The 17,730-nt window shown below is 47.7% G+C and overlaps 1 protein-coding gene across 6 annotated transcripts in view; it reads left to right on the top strand.

Annotated features, from left to right (window-relative positions):
• PSD3 (pleckstrin and Sec7 domain containing 3) overlaps positions 1-17,730 on the top strand; it is a 616,838-nt gene that overhangs the window by 46,671 nt on the left and 552,437 nt on the right. For all 6 annotated transcript variants that reach the window (XM_055566944.1, XM_055566946.1, XM_055566948.1 and 3 more), the window contains exon 2: positions 8,135-8,180. The gene's annotated coding sequence lies outside the window, so the exon portion shown is untranslated. The remainder of the gene's footprint in view (positions 1-8,134; positions 8,181-17,730) is intronic.

The following is a 17,730-nucleotide window of genomic DNA, read 5'->3' as shown; positions in this document are numbered from 1 at the left end:
GACCCTTGAGCTCCAGGGACAGACTTTTCTGTTCTTTGGGCTGGGCTCTGTTGAGATTCGAATCCCAGCCCTGCCCTTTACCCTGCAATCTGAGACAACTTACCTATCCTGTGTTTTCATCTGTAAGAATATTACTTTGTGAGGTTATTTTGAGGATTAATTGATTCATGGGATGTTTTCAGGACAGCGTCTGGCACACAGTAAGTGTTCAGGAAAATTGTACCCGCACGTAGACTACCAACACTGTTGTTTTTTAGTCACTAAGTCACATCCTAGTCTTTGCAACCCCATTGACTGTAGCCCACCAGGCTCCTCTATCCATGGGATTTCCCACACAAGAATACCAGAGTGGGTTGCCATTTCCTTCTCCAGGGGATCTTCCGGAACCAGCGTCTCCTGCATTGGCAAGTGAGTTCTTCACCACTGGGCCACCAGGGAAAGCCACCAATACTGGTAGCTGCCCCAAACTCAACCCTACCTTTGAATCTGCCTGTAAAGCTCCGTGGGAATAAAAGCATTAGGCAGTAGTCTGTACTTGGCAGCCTCTTCCGAAATGTTACTGCTTCTCTTGCTGACCTCATGGACTTCCTTGTGGCTCAGCTGGTAAAGAATCCGCCTGCAATGCGGGAGGCCTGGGTTCCATCCCTGGATTAGGAAGATCCTCTGGAGAAGGGAAAGGCTACCCACTCCAGGATTCTGGCCTGGAGAATTCCATGGACTGTATAGGCCATGGGGTCACAAAGAGTCAGACACCAGTGAGCAACTCTCACTTTCACTTTTTCTTCCTGATGGAAAATTCTGCTAACTCTCTCTTCTCACAGGATAAGACTTTTCCTTATCCTGTGAGATAAGGACTGACCTAGGGACTGACTGACTGACCGACAGTCAGTCACCTGTAACCTACGAGGTGGAGTTAACTGATCCAAGAGGCAAGTTTGCAGAGGATGGCATGGTTCCTCCAGCATTAACACCCCATTTGTATGTGTTTAACTATAAAGATAAGTTCTGAATCAACCTGTGGGAAGATGAATAAAATTAGCTCCACTGGACTTTGATCAAAACATACATTACTGGGAGAAAAGTAGTTTTCAGTCTGCAGAATTCAATTGTCCAGCTATGAATCTAAAAATTTTATGGAAAAAAAAAGTGGAATCAAAGGATGTGGCAGCTGGAAAGGGCTCAGAGGTCACCCAGAGCCCACACATTTTAAAGATGAGGAATGAGCTCGAGAGGCAGGAGGGGACTGGCCCGGAGCCCCAGGGAACTCCTGGGGCAGCCCAGAGCAGACCCAGGGTCACCGGGGGCTCCCACAGGAGCTGCTGCAGACGCCAAAATCAATCTCCTAAACCCATTAATGCAGGATTGTACTGAAACCTCCTGGAGACCTAGAGATTATCCTAAAATCGACTGAAAGAAATTGGAGAGCACGCTTTCCTATTATTTTGATTTCATGAAAAAGTTCTAAAGTTAAAATTCAGACTGTCAAAAGCGTCTGTGTAATTTCACCGGGTGTGTGTGGTCTGTCTCAGCATATTGTGGTAAAGGTACATTCAGGTTTTCTTTTTCAAATGCACATTCTTTCAAAAAGCGGAGTGTGTGGGTAGAGATGTTTTCGTAGAGATGTTTGGGAGGAAATTCCTCATTTCCAAAGCAAGGCTTAAAAATAGAAAAAAGCAAGAGTGTTGATTTTTCTTTGGGGTTTGGTGTTTCTCCTTGGCACTTGGTCATCACACTGCATATGGAAAACTTGTCGGCCTTTTTTTAGCAAATGGATTAGTTATCTCAGGGGGCAAGCCATCTGGTCGGGAACCCAAGCCCCTGGCTCTCTAAGATTACGCTCGTTCGGTGGAGCTGTTCCCTTCCTTTGTGCAGTGTGACATGCAGGGCCCAGAAACCTAACTGCCTATATTTTCCTATAATTGAAAGTCAAGTCTATCTGAGCCCCCTAGTCTTCCCAAATCTAGATAATTTAGTCAGTTTCAACTAAAGCTATCACCGCAGGGTTGCTCCAGTCAGTTGGTGATCTCCCTGCCCACTTCCTTCTGCTCCGAGAATGATGTCAGCGCCAGAGGCTTGTCCACTTCACAGCTGGGGCAAAGGGCACATCTGGGGAAGCCTTGAGAATTCCAGCTGCTCTTTGTCTGCAGTAGTATCCAGGGAGGAGCACAATTTGTATACGACTGGGCTTTCGTCTCCTGAAATAACTGATTATGGAAATGTTCGTTCCCTCTAGATGTTCTGTGATTCCTGAGTCAGAAATGATCTCTTTCTATGCTACAGCCCTTGTATTTTGTGTTTCTTGTATCGCTGACCACATATTTTGTATTTTGCTGGTGTCTTTTTCCATTTTACCTTTTAGATGCAAAGAGAAAAGATGGTCTTGTTCATTAAAGAAAATAACCACAAAATCCAATGTATGGCAGCGCTCTAAATACGTTTTCTTAGTGAATAAAGTAATGATTGTATCAGTCAGGTTTCACTGTGATAACGCTGTGTAAGGAAAACATCAGCAGTTTACAGCACTTATTTCTCCCTTGGAGTCACGGGCAGTCAGGTAGCTCTGCTCAGGCTGCTGTTGGCTTCCGTTCTGCCCCACAAACTCCATCTGATGGACTTGGGCTGAGGGAGACAGGGCCGGCGGGAAATCCCCGTGATTCTTCAAACATCCACTTGGAATGAGCAGGGGCCACTGCTTCCCCCACTCCATTAGCCTAAGTGAACCAGCCAGCCAAACCCAGTTCCCCAGGAAATGCACTTCTCCTGGCGTGGAGAAGGAGCGAGGTAGGTCAGACTTGGAGGCGAGAGGGGATATCTGCTGAAAAATAATGTAACGTACCCACAAAGACACCAGGAGCATGGAACGGGAAAGAAGCAGATCCACAGAAGTTCCTGCTGCAGCAAAGCTGCCACCCAGACAGCCCTGACAAGGCCTTTCCCATTCACTTCCCATCCACATGCAGCTCTTCCCACCCAAGGGAAGAAATAGATGAAATGAAGCCCATTAAAGTTTTTAAGTATTTTTATTGAGATATAATTCATATACCATGAAATTCACCCACTTCAAGTGTAGAATTCAATTCAGTGGCTTTAATATATTGTAAGAATTGTGCAACCATCATCACACTATAAATTTAGACCGTTTCGTCACTTCAGAAAGAACCCCCTACTCATTAGCCGTCTCTCACATCAATCATCTCTCAACTCACGGCAACCACAAATCTGCTTTCGGTCTCGTTAGATTCCGGACGTTTCCTAGAAATGGAATCCTATGATATGCTGTGTTTGGCTTCTGCCTTCTTTCATCAAGGCTCATGCATGCTATAGCATATATCAGTACTTGACACTTTTTTTGTGGCTGAATAATATTCCACTGTATGGATGGACCACATGCTGTTTATCCATTCACTGGTTGATAGATGCTTAAGCTGGTTTCACCTTGGGGGCTGCTGTGAACGCTGTGTGGACAGATGCTGTCATTTCTCTTGATTACATACCAAGGCGGGGGTGCTGGGTTGTATGGTAGCTCTATGTTTAAACTTTTGAAGAACTGCAAACTGTTTCCCTGAACAACTGCACGAACTTACGTTTTTGGTGGTGGTGTACAGGGTTCCTAATTCCTCCCATCCTCACGGACACTCATAATTATCTTTCCTGAACTTGGCCTCCTAATGGTTTTGATCTGCATTTTCTTAGAGGCAAAGGATGTTGCACATCTTTCCATGAGTTTATTGGCTGTTTGTATATCTCCTTTGGAGAACTATCTTCAAAGACTCATTTTAATTAGGTTATTTATTTCTTTATTATTGAGTTCCACGAGTTCTTTGTGTATTCTGAATACCAGTCCCTCATCAGATAAGGGATTTGGAATTATTGTCTCCCATTCTCTGGGTTGTTTTTTCACCTTCTTGGTGGTTTTACAGAACAAAATCAGTTTGCCTTAGGTCTTAAGTTTCTTTCATGCCAACACCGCTGAACTTTCTTAACTGGACTTCAGTGTTGCCAGAGCCTTTCAGCTTGAAATAGAAGTCTCACTGCTAGTTCTCCCCGGGGTCACAGCACCGTGAGAATTAGTTTTCTGTTGTGTTAAGAAATGATTTAACTCTCCCTCCAGCCCCAGATCATCTCACAGGGAAGACGCACATCGAATGGACTTTAAATCCAGGGCCTCCCTTGGAGTGGTTCCCAGGGACCCCAGAAATTGTCATCAATCCTGATAAATGTTCCATGACCTCACCTGCATGTTCTCAGTGCTCCTGATCTACAACCTAGAGATGAGAGATGACCTAATTGAAAAAGCTAAACCCATAATTCTCCAAGCATGAATGTGCCTTTGTAGACCTGAACTCTCCTGAGAGCCCTTTGTTTCCGACATGCAAGAGGGCCCTGGTGTGCAAAGCCTGCTTTTAGTGTCAAGCAGGCTTTCAAACAGGTTTCCCCTGTGGCTCAGTGGTAAAGAATCTGCCTGCAATGCAGGAGTTGAAAGAGATGCAGGTTCGGTCCCTGAGTTGGGAAGATCCCCTGGAGGAGGGCATGGCAACCCACTCCAGTATTCTTGCCTGGAGAATCCCAAGGACAGAGGAGCCTGGTGGGCTACAGTCCATAGGGTTGCAAAGAGTCAGACCTGACTGAACAACTTAGCAGGCATGTAAGCAGGCTTTCAATCAGCAAATTGTAAGCGCACGCAGAGCTCTTACCGGTCAGCTGTTCTTCAGGTCACTGATAAACTGACCTGTAGCACAGAGGTGCAGGTGTTGGCTATGGGGCCCTTGAAACTGTCCATCTGCCAGATGGATTCACAGGTGTCAGTTTCACCACGCTCGCCTCCCCGTCTCCCTTTTTAACACATGGAAACTTGCTTAAAAGCGTGAAGAGGTATGTGAGTACCCAGACTCTATGGACCAGTACGCGCTGTCTTAGGTAGGGTTTCCCGGATGGAGACTGTGCCCCGGGAGGGAGGTTTGTAGGGAAGCTCTTAGGGGCAGCTCCCGGGAGCCGTGGTCCCATGAAACCACAGGATGGTGAGTGACGCAGGTTCACGCTGTATCCTCAGGGCTGAGCTATGCTGAAACTTAGTCATAGTTATAGGATGAGGGGTCAGGAGGTGGCGGTCAGGTCTGATGGCGCTCGTGTCCTATGGGTGGAGGTCTCCGCACTCCCTGCAAGCGGGGTGAGGTGGGATGCTGCCCTTCATGTTGGGGGGGAAGTGGCTCACTTCTGTGGGCCCAGAGGGTTAGGGGCTCTAGGAGTTTCAAGGCTGAAGGGGGAGCTGAAATCAGCCCAGCTGTCCTTGGCGGGATGTTTCCCCTTCTTGGACTCTGCTGTCCTGGCCGTTAGGTCCTGAGCCTGGGGATCGTCTTCCTCTGCCTTCTCCCCCTGGGAGGTGGGGCCCTCATTGTTGCTGTAAAGATGTCCTCTGGCTTCGCTGACTCTCAGTCACTGTAAATTGCATGTAAAGGTTTTCCTGACCTTTTCTAGAGGGTCCGCTGAGCTCAGCTATTGAATTCCACTATTGGAGTTGCTGTTGCCCCCAAACTTGTCACACATCTGGCACCTTCCACCGTCTCCATGGTTGCTGGCAAAATTTCTACAACCAGATTAGTTTCCCAGGGCAGTGATGACAGACTGGGAGGCTTACACGACAAATGTGCATTATCTCACGGTGCTGGGGGCCAGAAGTCTGAAATCAAGGTGTCAGCAGACCGTGCTTCCGCCTAGGGCTCGGGGAAGACCCTCCCTCGCCTCTCCCTGCTTCTCATGGCTCCTGGTGTCCCGGACTCTGGCTACACGACTGCAGCCTCTGCCTCCGTCTCACGTGCCTTCTTCCTTACGTCTCCCTGTTGTTGTGTCTCCCCTCTCCCCTTTGGCAAGGATTCCAATCACCGGATTTAAGGCCAATCCTTAATCTTATTTTGAGGTCCTTAGCTAATTCCATCTGCTAAGACACTATGTTTAAACAAGGTCCTGTTCTGAAGTTCTAGGTGCACGAGAATCTTTGGAGACACTAGTCAGTTCACTATCGAGAGCCACTTTGTGGCAAGGGCTCTTGGTGCTTAATTTACCACCAACAAGGGGTGGTCTTTGCCAGCCAGATAGCATGCGAACCAGTTCCAAAAGCCCACGCTCTCTGTCAGCCCACTGCTGATACCAGCTTCACAGGTTGGGTTCCCCAGGAAACAGACCCTGGGCAGAGTTCAGCCTGAGGTTGTTTATTCCTGAAATAAACTGATATTCAGGAAAAGTTATAATGCTGTGCATGGGTGTATACCAAGTTGCTTCAGTCATGTTCGACTCTTTGCAACCCCATGGACTGTAGCCCGCCAGGCTCCTCTGTCCGTGGGATTCTCCAGGCAAGAATACTGGAGAGGGTTGCCATGCCCTCCTCCAGGGGATCTTACAGACACAGGGATTAAACCCACGTCTTCTGCACTGCAGGCTGCTTCTTTACCTCTGAGCCACTGGGGAAGCCCTATATAATGCTGCTGCTGCTGCTAAGTCACTTCAGTCGTGTCCAACTCTGTGCGACCCCATGGACTGCAGCCCACCATGCTCCTTCGTCCATGGGATTTTCCAGGCAAGAGTACTGGAGTGGGGCCATTGCCTTCTCCCTATATAATGCTATGTGACTATAAAAATGCACCTGTGGAGAAAATGTAGACATGGAAATAAGTTAATGATAGAATCTTAAGTGAAAAGGGCTAAACTGGTGTATATATAGCTTAATATTATTTTAGAAAAATAATCTGAAAAGTTATTCACTGAACTATTAATGGTCATGAAATTATGAATGGCTGATTTTGTCTTCTTTTCTGCAGTAATGTTTTACCCTTTATAACAAAAAAGGAAAATTATTCGACAGTAATCATTCCAAGGATTGATTTGTGTGTGTGATTAAGGAGAAATAAGTCACTTTGTCACCTGGTACTACAGTTAGAAGAGCAAAAGCCCAGAACATTCATGGCAGAATGGAAAGCAAACGCCCTCCCCACCGCCCATCTCATGTCCCATCGTAGGCCAGAGGATGTGATCCCCAGTTCCTGGGGGTTATGGGGGTTATGCCTCAGTTCCCTGAGGCACATAGAGCCTCAAGGCTGCCTTGTAAACCCTTTAAACCAGGTTTATTTTTACACAAGTGGGAATCAAACTTGTGCTGACCACAGGAGTCTGGAGGTAAATGTAGGTGTTCTGAGAACTGTGAAAGATGTTATCTTCTTGGAAAAGAGGCCGGAAGCTTCTTATTGCATCAATTCAGTTCAGCCGCTCAGTCCTGTCTGACTCTTTGTGACCCTATGGACTGCAGCACACCAGGCTTCCCTGTCCATCACCAACTCCCAGAGTGTGCTCAAACTCATGTCCATCAAGTCAGTGATGCCATCCAACCATCTCGTCCTCTGTCTTGCCCTTCTCCTCCCCTCTTCAATCATTCCCAGCATCAGGGTCTTTTCAATGATCAGCTCTTTGAATCAGGTGGCCAAAGTATTGGAGCTTCAGCTTCAGCATCAGTCCTTCCAATGAATATTCAGGGTTGATTGCCTTTAGGATGGACTGTTTTGATCTCCTTACAGTCCAAGGGACTCTCAAGAGTCTTCTCCAACACCACAGTTCAAAAGCATCAATTCTTTGGTGCTCAGCTTTCTTTATGGTCCAAGTTTCACATCCATACACAAGCACCAGGGAAGCCCAAGAACACAGGAGTGGGTAGCCTATCCCTTCTCCAGGGGATCTTCCTGACCCAGGAATCAAACCAGGGTCTTCTGCATTGTAGGCAAATTCTCTACCAGCTGAGTGACCCGGGAAGCCCTCCTATTGCATAGGGAATGTCATGTATGATTTGAGGACACTAGCTGCTGAGTGATGCACTAAGCAGAAGGCCCAGAGTTTTCTCCCAGCCCAAATGAACCGGGTGTTCTCAAAAGCCAGATACAACCTGACCTCTGGGTGGCTCTTCCTGAGAGATGCTCTATTTTTTCATCACCAGGAAGACACACATGCAGGATGCTTTGTGCCTGAAAATTAGATGTAGAATTTTAATTTTTATGTTATTTAAAAGTTCAAAATTTATTTTTGCATGACATCTTTTCACACAAGAAATAAAACACTGTGAACAATGTTGAAACCTCCTTGTTTCTCTCCACAGATCCATCTTACCTTCCTTTTCCAGAGACAACCACATCAAGAATCTGGTAAGTATTCTTCCATCACTCTTTTATATTCTTACCACAAATACGTAGTCAAAGCAATACTCTGTTATGCTTTGCATACTCTGTTTTACCAAGTGCTATCACACTGTACATATTCTTCAACTTTTTTTCTCTTTGGTGTTCCATGGTTTTGAAATTTATTCATGCTGACGCACGTGGATGCAGTGTATCCAGTTTAAAGTCGATTGTGTTCAATTGTGTGAAAGTATCACAACTTATCCATCCCTTATTTCTAGACTTTCAGACTGTTCTCAATTTTGCTAATGAAAGTGAGGTTGGAACCGCTGCAGAGATGGTCTCCATATGTAAGTTTACTGTCCCTAGAAGGTCAGTGAAGGCTGTAGAGGTGGTCATTTTCCACATCAGTAATATTGACAAATGGTGTTCTGAATGGTTGTACCAATTTATGCTCCTGGCAGAACTATACATGGGTTTCCTATTTCCCAGAGTCTTGCCAATATTTAGTATCATTGAACTTTTAAAATGTTGGCAACTTTAGGGTATGAGATGGCATCTGCTTTCAATCTGAATTTCCCAGACCACTAGTTGGGTGGAACTTTGTGTTATTCAGGGTGAAGTTGAGCTGCTCCAGTTCTTCTCTCTTGCGTCGCCACCTTGCATGGGCGGTCAGGCTGGTGGGTTGGGGGCCCTGCCCCATGCTTAGTCAGGGGTCCTCCCTGTTGTTACATTGCCATCGCTTAGGTCATCCTCTTCGTCCCAGTGGCTGAAGTTGGGCAGTTGCCACATACTAACTTTGGGGAAAAAATTAGAGAATTTCTGGGAAAGCAATTTTCTTATTGGCAAACAAGGCAGAAACTGCACAGATTCCTTCTGCGAACCTTCCACTGGCAAAATCTCGCCGCATCCTTAGACGGCATGGCCAGGGGACCATGGTCCCTGTGGGCAGTCGCGAGTCCAGGAGGATGTGGAGAGGGGGGCTAGCTTTGCTTCTCAAGCAGATGTTTGCTTGGTTTCTGGGGTTCCGGGCTTCCTTCTCCATGACTCAGCTAGTAAAATGTTTGGTCCATTTTTATTTTGTTTGCCTTTTCTTGTTGATTTCTGGGAATTCCTTACATCTTCCAGTTTGCTTATTTAATTCACACAATAAATCATCATTTAAATGTACCAGTGTACCTACATCAGGAAAGATATTTTAAACTATTTTAGTGTACCTGGAAAGGAGTTTGCTATTTAAATAAGTAATATATTCTTTTGATAAATTAAGATTCTTTTTATAAAATAAATAATTACAACTTTATGGAAAGGACTTGGGGTTAATATAAGTTACTCAAAGTGAACGCTTAGAGAGAGCAGTTTCTCGGGTTCAGTTGAACCTACTGAGCCTGTAAGAGCCTGAAGACACGTAGGACACTGTGGTTAGTTTTGTAACCATTCCGAGTTTCCGTTTACTCAACAGTGAGGATAGTATTATTTGCTCTGCTTCCTATGTGAGGTTGCTATAGGATCAAGCAAGATAATGTAAAGAAAACGTCCCAGAGGAGGCAAAGTTTATGTCATTGTTAGGAATCAGAATTATATTGAATAGTAGATGCATTAGATTTCATCTGAAGGCTCCTGAATCTAGTTTCCAGTTCCCTTGACACTCTGTGCACTGTCTACACTTTACTCTGTACTCCAGACCAGGGTCACTACTGTCCTGGGCGTGTGGGCCAAAGGTCACAACAGTCCTGGGTGTGTGGGCCGATGGTCACTACGGTCCTGGGTGTGTGGGCTGATGGTCACTATGGTCCTGGGTGTGTGGACTGATGGTCACAACAGTCCTGGGTGTGTGGGCTGATGGTCACTATGGTCCTGGGTGTGTGGACTGATGGTCACAACAGTCCTGGGTGTGTGGGCTGATGGTCAGTTGGTCCTGGGTGTGTGAACCGGTGGTCACTATGGTCCTGGGCGTGTGGGCCGGTGGTCACTATGGTCCTGGGCATGTGGGCCGGTGGTCACTACGGTCCTGGGCATGTGGGCCAGTGATCACTATGGTCCTGGGCGTGTGGGCTGGTGGTCACCATGGTCCTGGGCATGTGGGCTGTGTGTTTGGAGCATCCATGTGAGATCTGAGAGGGGCTCTTCTCAGAGCCACTACTTCCTAAGGGCAGCCTGGCTTTCTAGCCCTCTTGCAAACAGTTTTCAACTAATCCTCTCATTCCAGGGGGGCCGTGGAGTTTCTTTCTCTCACGGTTCAAGCCAATCCAGTTTGTCACCCATTACTGCCCTCACAGGGGGCAGAACTCAGTCTCCCAGCCTTTTGCACCCAGCCTGGCACACAGCTTGGAGCCCCACCCACTGGTCCAGCAGCGCCTCCGCCTGACTGCCCAGCTCCCCCGCCCAGGTCTCTGTGCCAGCTCTGGCCTGTGCGCGGAGCCTCGGGCCCAGCCAAGGGAAAGATGGGGGAAAGGGCAGAGAGATAATGGAGAATGCCTTGGAAAGTGATTTTGCTTTATTCACAATAAAGTTTTAAAATAAAACTTATTTTATTTTATAAAATAAAATTCTATAAAATAAACTTATTTCATAAAATAAAATTTTAAATAAATTTTATTTAAAATAAATCAAGTTTTAAAAGAGAGAAGGGAGAATTTTAACCATGTGTGGAAGAAGTTACTACTCATGCATTGCCTAAGCGTTCACTGAGCGGCTCCACAGACCGAGAGATGTCCCAGGTGCTGAGACGCAGCAGAGGCTGAGCAAGTGAGGTCCTGCTCTCACGGAGCTTAAATTGTAGGACCAGAGACAGTCAAAGACACACAGGATAATGCAGATAAATATGAGCACGTCAGTGAGTGGTAAAGACTCTGGAGAGATCTTGAAAAGAAGGATGAGACAGAGACTGGGGTCATCAGGGAAGGTCTTTGTGAAAAAGCAACATGTGAGCTGAGATGTGCTTGATAAGAAGAAGCTGCTGCTGCTGCTAAGTCGCTTCAGTCGTGTCCGACTCTGTGCAACCCCATAGACGGCAGCCCACCAGGCTCCCCGTCCCTGGGATTCTCCAGGCAAGAACACTGGAGTGGGATGCCATTTCCTTCTCCAATGCGTGAAAGTGAAAAGTGAAAGTGAAGTCGCTCAGTCGTATCCAACTCTTAATGACCCCATGGACTGCAGCCTACCAGGCTCCTCTGTCCATGGGATTTTCCAGGCAAGAGTACTGGAGTGTGGTGCCATTGCCTTCTCCTAAGAAGGAGCAACTCAGGTGAAATTAGAGGGGAGAGCACAAGTGCAGAGGCTCAGCTCCTACAAAGGACCAGAATTGGGGTTGAGGTTAACAGGTCCCTGTGGGACGAGGAGGAAGGCCGAGGGGCCTGGAGTGAGGGCAGAGGGCTGGGAGATGCTGGGGCCAGACCATGCAGAGCTGCTGGGCAGGCCTGACTCACAAGTTCGGCAGTTTAACCCAGAATGGGGTCTGCCTTGGGGAGCTCCTGGGGCCACGAGGAAGCCAGGGTTTTCAGAATCAGGGAGTTTATCCAGGTTGGTTCAAGGACCAGCCTTGGGGGTAAAGGGAAGACACCTGGGAGGTAAGAGCTCTCACAGGGATGGTTCCCACCTGGGAGAAGAGACTAGCAGGTATTGGGTGAGAGGTGATGGGCTCAGCTGACTGAAGGGACCCCCCCAGGACAAAGCAGGACAGACGGACTCACCCTGGATGAGGACTGAAGTGGGGGACCCTCACTCCCCAAGCATTCTAGAAGCGTCAGCTCTGCCTCTTGCAGCCCACGCTGTGGACCCGGGGCAGCACACCAGCTCCAGAGCCCACTTGCCTGAGTGTGGAGCTCTGAGTGGACTGCCAGCTGTGATGCTGGTGGGCTTGCATCCTTGCAGGGCTGAGCCTGAAGTTGGCAGGTTACCTTGGCAGGGAGGCGGCAGCAAGGCAGTGCTGGGCAGACGGGGAGTCACAAACAAGATGGAAAGAACTGTGCTTCGGAAGAGTTAGCATCAGATTCAGGGCTCTACACCTTTGGGTTGAGGCACCGCCCAGGACAAGCCTTTCACATCCTTTAAGGTTGCAGAGCAGCTACCTGGTCAAGAGTCACCAGTGGATTTGGTCAGTCATCTCAGGCAGAAGCACAAACAGAGCTTTCCATGCCAGGTAACATTCCAGGATTCCAGAACACGTCTCTGCTTCCAAGGCGGCACCATCTAACTACGAAGTCCTGACTTCCTGTAGCCAGGAAGAACTCCAGAAAGACCTGAATGAATTAGACAATGGTCTAGGAGCTCAAATGAGGCATCTTTCATGGAAAGATACAATATAACATTAAATTCAAAGTATGCTCCTGTCTCAGAGAAGGCAATGGCACCCCACTCCAGTACTCTTGCCTGGCAAATCCCATGGATGGAGGAGCCTGATGGGCTGCAGTCCATGGGGTCGCTAAGAGTCAGACACAACTGAGTTTCACTTTTCACTTTCTGCGTTGGAGAAGGAAATGGCAACCCACTCCAGTGTTCTTGCCTGGAGAATCCCAGGCACGGGGGAGCCTGGTGAGTTGCCGTCTGTGGGGTCGCACAGAGTCAGACACGACTGAAGCGACTTAGCAGCAGCAGCAGCATGCTCCTGTTTGCTCCATGGAAACCACAGACAGATGACATGCGTGACTATGACATCACCAGGAGTTTCTACAGACAGTGAACAACCCAAGTGTCACTTCTGTCAGCAGCTCTCACCTCTCAGTGCCTCTGTTCCCGGCGCTGTGCTGAGCACGCTGGACACGAGCTCACACTCCCTCTCTCCGGCCGTCGTTTCTGAGTGAGAGCCGTGTACTCCAGAAATCCCTGGGCTTGGACGGTCATCTGGTCTGGTTACATCATTGACTTACAGCAGATTTTCCATTAGTGTAATCTTCTGCACCCCTTGGGACTTGGGTAATCACTTATGTGTGCTTCTTTCTTTTTCTTGGGAGGATGAGTGTAATCACAAATTAACTAAGTGCTTGGATCGTAGGCTAGAAGGGGCTGGGAGAAGGCCCGAGCTGGCTTTCTGCCTTCAGATAGTAACTGAAAGGGGGATCCAGCTGCTCGCCACTCAAAAGCCATAAAAGAGGCCAGATTGGTGGGAAGGAACTTTTGCTTTGTTTTGGATGCAAGCAACCGGTGTGGAGGGGGGAAGGACAGATGCCTGTTCAAAGGCCAACTCCTCCCGCTGACGATCAGTGGACAAGAGGTTTTTATAGACGGAGGGAGGGGGCTACATGCCGAAACAGCAAGGTGAGCTCTGCCAGTCATCTTGAAATTGGTCCCCAGTGGTTTAATCGGTGTCATCTTAATGGTCTTACTCACAGTTAATCTTCAGTTCCAGGGCCAGTTTGTTCCCATTTCCTTGAGGCCAGTTCTTGGAATTGTGGCCGCTGATGTCCCGGCTACAGTGCGGTCATCACGTAGTTAGCTTCTTCCATGTGTTCAGCATCTATGACGGCTCACAGGATATGGCTCAGAATGTTATCTGTGGTCCTTGAGAAGGAACTAAATGTCCTTGACTTTGCTTAATGAGTACACTTATTACTTGGTCTCCTTTGACTGTTTCCCTTTGTTTTTGCCCGTTCTCACTTCTCTGATTAAACGTATTCTTTGGCTAAGTGTTTCCACAGACAAAAGGCAGGTGGAAAACATGGGGGGCAAGGACCACAGGGTACTGCTCCGTTTCAAGATGCGCCTGGTGGTGGGGCAGGGTGGTTGGGCAGGAGAGGCTAACTCACCTCCTCCAGGCCGCAGTGGGGTCTCCTCCTGTGATCCAGGCTCCTACTCAGAACTTCTTCCCCTAAACTGAGCTTCCATGCGGCGGCAAGTGTTACTGTGTGCTGGGATACAGCACGGCTGTGCCCTTGCTTCTCTTTGACAAGCTGCACTTTCAAAGGGTGGATTGAAGAAGTGGGGATGAAATTTAAAAAAATGATTCCTGCAAATGGTATATTGTGTTTTCACTGGCCAACTGGGAAGAATTTAGGAAAGGAAAATTAAAGCCATGGCTCAGAATGAGCATCACCCGAGGGAGAGGATCAGAGCCGTCTTCTTCCAGCCCCACCTGCAACAAGATGCTACCCAGATGGGGAAAGAAGCAAGCTTCCTCCTGTTTCACTTCTTAAGCATGTCAGCTCCCATCTGCTAATGCCCCAAACCACAGGCCAGGATGCAGCGCCAGATTCAGGAGGGAAGGTGCTGAGAGGACCCTCCTGCCAGTCTCACATGGCTTTTACTAACCCTAATTGCAGAAATGGTATTTGACATAGAGAGGGCCCATTTCAATGTGGGTGTGGGCGTGTAGGGAAAATGGTCTCTGATGATTGCACCTAAAAGCTGGTCTTTCCTAGCCTACTACTGAGGTTTCCTGAGTGTGTGTGTGTGTGTGTGTGGGCGTGGGTGTGTAGGGAAAATGCTCCCTGATGATTGCACCTAAAAGCTGGTCTTTCCTAGCCTACTAATGAAGTTTCCTGAATGGCAGAGAAGTAGCCTCTCCCACCACAAAAAAAGCCAGTCCCAGAAAAGTCTCTGGCGAGACAGAAAGGTCTGAACAAACACAGACCAGACACTGATTTAATGCGGATGCCGCCTCCACAAGGAACTTAAGGAAAAGGACAATTTGGGGAGAAACAGCAGCATCTCCTGAAAGAAGGGAGAAAGCAAAAGAATCCCAAGGACCAGCAATTGGCAGCACAGAATTTATCTCGTACCGTTCATAACCCTGTCAACCAGAGCGCACGAAGAAATGACTCTGGAGGGGCAAGGAGAAGTGTGGGGCTTTAGCAGAGGACAAAGAACCCACCCCAAACCTGAAGTCTGCTCTACGCCAGACTGTGTGAAGCTATTGTCTTCCTGCTAAGAAGCAAAGAGGCTCAAACTGCACTCACGATGGTGGATTTATCTACAGATAAAGCATATCCCTCTAATTAAGCACGTGGGGCTTCCAGGTGGTGCTAGTGGTAAAGAACCCGCCTGCCAATGCAGGAGATGTAAGAGACTCAGGTTTGATCCCTGGGTCAGGAAGATCCCCTGGAGGAGGGCATGGCAACCCTCTCCAGTATTCTTGCCTGGAGAATCCCATGGAGAGAGGAGCCAGGTGGGCTACAGTCCGTGGAGTTTCAGAGTTGGACACGAGTGAAGCGACTTAGCACACACAGCACACAATTAAGCACACAGACTAAACAAATCTGTAGTCACAATATTACGCATCCAGGCTTGATGGATTATACTTAAATGACCCCTCTGCATTTAAAGTGCCATTAGGGAGCTGGGTAGTGGGGTTAGTGGGTGGTGGGGATGGAGACTCGCAGGGATGAGCTGCATTCTGCCCGGTGAAAGGCCATCCTAGGCTGTGACTCTTTACCAACTTGCTGGCGAGCAGGGTGGGACAGAATTAACTCCTCGAGTGGACGTTCCATCAGCAGGTCTGGGGGCGCAGTGGGGACTGAGTCATCGGGTGAGTCACATCCCCGCTCCACCCTGGAGCAAACCCACAGCAGAGCCTTTCAGGGCAAAGGTGTGAGTCAGGCCTGAGCCTGCAGCTGGTGGTGTACACGTGATGTCACCTCTGCAGTCCTGCTGGCTCCTCTGACGACAGGGGAGCAGCGATTGAGTCTGAATCAAGCTCAGCTCTATTAGTGAACCTCTGCAAGGTCGACATCTGCTACTTGCTTTTTGGCCAGCCAACAATTGCAAAATGAGCGTGGATGGCTTGGTTAATGAGGCTTTGATAATGGAAGCTGGGACTTGATTAAATTTTCCACAGCCTGTGTTTGTGGACACCAGTGTATCCTGCTGGGTTTCTCAGACTTGTCAATTATACATCAAAAATCATAACAGCAAATGCCCTTTTAAAAAGTATCCTACAGATAATTAGCATGGAGCCTATATATGAACAGCTTTGTGTATATATACACATATATACCTATATATACATATGCATACAAATACATAGAGTAATATATATGTATACAAATACATACTGTACTTAACAATAATGATGTATATGTATATCAGTTCAGTTCAGTCGCTCAGTCGTGTCCGACTCTTTGTGACCCCATGAATCGCAGCACACCAGGCATCCCTGTCCATCACCAACTCCCGGAGTTCACTGAGACTCATGTCCATCGAGTCAGTGATGCCATCCAGCCATCTCATCCTCTGTCGTGCCCTTCTCCTCCTGCCCCCAATCCCTCCCAACATCAAAGTCTTTTCCAATGAGTCAACTCTTCGCATGAGGTGACCAAAGTACTGGAGTTTCAGCTTCAGCATCATTCCTTCCAAAGAAATCCCAGGGCTGATCTCCTTCAGAATGGACTGGTTGGATCTCCGTGCAGTCCAAGGGACTCTCAAGAGTCTTCTCCAACACCACAGTTCAAAAGCATCAATTCTTCGGCGCTCAGCTTTCTTCACAGTCCAACTCTCTCATCCATACATGACCACTGGAAAAACCATAGCCTTGACTAGATGGACCTTTGTTGGCAAAGTAATGCCTCTGCTTTTCAACATGCTATCTAGGTTGGTCATAACTTTTCTTCCAAGGAGTAAGCATCTTTTAATTTCATGGCTGCAGTCACCATCTACAGTGATTTTGGAGCCCCCAAAAATAAAGCCTGACACTGTTTTCACTGTTTCCCCATCTATTTCCCATGAAGTGATGGGACCAGATGCCATGATCTCTGTTTTCTGAATGTTGAGTTTTAAGCCAACTTTTTCACTCTCCTCTTTCACCTTCATCAAGAGATTTTTTAGTTCCTCTTCACTTTCTGCCCTAAGGGTGGTGTCATCTGCATATCTGAGGTTATAGATATTTCTCCCGGCAATCTTGATTCCAGCTTGTGCTTCTTAAATAAAACTATGTGACAGAAAAAATAATGCAGTGAAGTGAAAGTCATTCAGTTGTGTCTGACTCTTTGAGACCCCATGGACTGTATAGTCCATGGAATTCTCCAGGCGAGAATACTGGAATGGGTAGCCTTTCCCCTTCTCCAGGGGATCTTCCCAACCCAGGGACCAAACCCAGGTCTCCCGCATTGCAGGCGGATTCTTTACCAACTGAGCCACCAGGGAAGCCCAAGAATACTGAAGTGGGCAGCCTATCCTTTCCCAGCAGATCTTCCTGACCCATGTGATAGAAAAAATAATGCAGCAGGGGCCCGTTCATGTTAAAAAAAAAAAAAAAAAGAAGAAGAATAGACATAAACATACGTTAAGACTAAGCTCTGACAAAACAGGAAATGCAGAGGACTGGTGGGCTGGTAAAGGTAGAGAGGTGTGGGGTGCTGCTAAGTCGAGTCAATCGTGCCCAACTCTGTGCGACCCCATAGACGGCAGCCCACCAGGTGAGAATACTGGAATGGGTAGCCTTTCCCCTTCTCCAGGGGATCTTCCAGGCAAGAACACTGGAGTGGGTTGCCATTTCTGTCTCCAGATTTATCTCCATAAGCAACCGCTTTTCCCAAAACTTGAGTCTTTGCGGTGTGGGGTGGAATTTGTTAAAATGAGTTTTTTACTTTACGTTCCTTTCAAAATATGCCAAACACTAAAGGAAGACATAATAAATGCATCCAAT

The sequence above is a fragment of the Bubalus kerabau genome, chromosome 2 (genome assembly GCF_029407905.1).
Source record: "Bubalus kerabau isolate K-KA32 ecotype Philippines breed swamp buffalo chromosome 2, PCC_UOA_SB_1v2, whole genome shotgun sequence".
Classification (NCBI taxonomy): Eukaryota; Metazoa; Chordata; class Mammalia; order Artiodactyla; family Bovidae; genus Bubalus; species Bubalus kerabau.
Note: the sequence above shows the minus strand (reverse complement) of the source record. Positions and strands in the feature narration are given on the sequence as shown.